General features: G+C 43.2%; 1 pseudogene; it reads right to left on the reverse strand.

The window, feature by feature from the left end:
- Positions 1 to 1,122: 1,122 nt before the first annotated feature.
- Positions 1,123 to 2,449, reverse strand: part of LOC135535739 (cyclin-dependent kinase-like 5) — a 14,201-nt pseudogene continuing 12,874 nt past the window's right edge.

The raw sequence follows: 2,449 nt of genomic DNA on the forward strand, positions 1-2,449 counted from the left end.
ATCTCTGGTATGGATATCTCTGGTATGGATATCTCTGGGATGGATATCTCTGGGATGGATATCTCTGGTATGGATATCTCTGGTATGGATATCTCTGGTATGGATATCTCTGGGATGGATATCAATGGTATGGATATCTCTGGTATGGATATCTCTGGTATGGATGTCTCTGGGATGGATATCTCTGGTATGGATATCTCTGGTATGGATATCTCTGGGATGGATATCTCTGGTACGGATATCTCTGGTATCTCTGGTACGGATATCTCTGGTACGGATATCTCTGGTATGGATATCTCTGGTACGGATATCTCTGGTACGGATATCTCTGGGATGGATATCTCTGGTACAGATATCTCTGGTACGGATATCTCTGGTACAGATATCTCTGGGATGGATATCTCTGGTATGGATATCTCTGGGATGGATATCTCTGGGATGGATATCTCTGGGATGGATATCGCTGGTATGGATATCTCTGGGATGGATATCTCTGGGATGGATATCTCTGGGATGGATATCTCTGGTATGGATAACTCTGGTATGGATATCTCTGGGATGGATGTCTCTGGGATGGATGTCTCTGGGATGGATATCTCTGGTATGGATATCTCTGGTATGGATATCTCTGGTATGGATTTCTCTGGTATGGATATCTCTGGGATGGATATCTCTGGGATGGATATCTCTGGGATGGATATCTCTGGGATGGATATCTCTGGTATGGATATCTCTGGGATGGATATCTCTGGTATGGATATCTCTGCTATGGATATCTCTGGTACGTGCATTTGTGTGTGTGTATCCTTCATCAGGAAACAACAGGACATCTCAACAGGAATCTCCACATGGGGCCTGGAGTCTCTAATAACTAGATCAGCGGGGGTGACTGTCATGGTTACTGTACTGCAGAATGACCCTTTACAACAAACAGCACCTTACAGTACATTCCCATCTGTTTGTGTTAACTGACCATATGAGTTGAGGCCAGGCAACACATGTTTGTCAAGATGATGTGGCAAATGATTACCTTTAAAAACTACACAACCCTGAGCCATATAGGTATCTCATTATTTTATCATACATTATAACATGATATAATTTGTCTTTGTCCATCTGTCGTATATATATCTCCATAACTCTGTGTCAAATCAGATCAAATAAATACATTAAAGAGACACAGTAAACGGACAGAACAAACAGGCTATACTGTAACAACAATAAATAGAAATTCTGAAAAACCTCCACAATTAAATATTTTTGGATGAAATATTGAATTATTATTATATATAGTTAGAATCTCATAATCTTTTTTTACATTTATTTTTAAAGCTCTTGCAATATTACACAATTATTAATTCTACAATACTTATTAAATCTCCATTTAGGCCTACATATCGTTAAATAAAGTAATTTAATTTAAATCAAATAAAAGGAATTTCATGAATAATATAATATAATATCAATACAAATTCTATCAAATGTTTGAAGCATCAAAAAAGGTCAGATTTTTACAGCCAGTCAGTCCACCTCCCAGTTCAGTCATATCGTCCTGAACTTAGAGAGATACAGTATAACCTTCTGAACTCTATAGTCCTAGGTGCGTCTGGCAGCCAGCAGGCGGCAGTAGTGAGAGCCCAGAGTCCTATTCATTAGGGCACACAATTGAAAACGTTACAAAACGCTTCGCAACGCACCACAAAAAAATAAGCGTTTCTTATTGGACAGTAGTCCATCTTGTCCCTCCCTGCTTCAGTCTGTTTTGTTCCATTTTGGTGCCTAATCAACATGACGACCCTTGAGGGCAGAGAGACGTCTCCTCCATAGACATTTTTTCCTAGAATGGACATCCCCATTCAAGTCAATGGGTGGTAGAATTCTAATTCCATGTGGTAGAATTCTAATTCCATGTGGTAGAATTCTAATTCCATGTGGTAGAATTCTAATTCCATGTTCTCCTCACAGGGCTGTCTCTTTCAGGTCGTTGAGGTTTGGCATCCGTGACCTTGACGGTCTGGTAAAGGTGGGCCCGTTGGCGACCATTTGGTCGGGTACGGCTGAGCCCCTCTGCCCTGGCGAGCGCGCCACAAGGGTGCCAGTTGGACTCCATCTGCCCCTGTATCTGCCCCGGGAGGGGGTAACTCTGCTTCCTGTGGCTCTTAGACTGACCAGAGCTGGAGCTGCTGCTGCTAGGGTGTCCCTGGTGGGACCTACCGTCACCTCTCCCGTCGCTGAACACTCCCCCTTTAGAGGAGGAGGTGGGGGGGTTGGGGAGGTGCTGGAATCGCAGGTCGGAAGGAGGAGGGGGTTGGCTGGAAGAGGAGGAGGGGGAGAGGTGCAGAAGCCTGCGTAGGGACTTCAGGGGTTGGTTCTAAGGGGAGGCATAGAAAACAATCACCACAAAGCTTGTGAACACTAAGCAGGTACACCAAGGTGGAAAAGAACAATT

The sequence above is a fragment of the Oncorhynchus masou genome, unplaced genomic scaffold (assembly GCF_036934945.1).
Source record: "Oncorhynchus masou masou isolate Uvic2021 unplaced genomic scaffold, UVic_Omas_1.1 unplaced_scaffold_5069, whole genome shotgun sequence".
Lineage (NCBI taxonomy): Eukaryota > Metazoa > Chordata > Actinopteri > Salmoniformes > Salmonidae > Oncorhynchus > Oncorhynchus masou.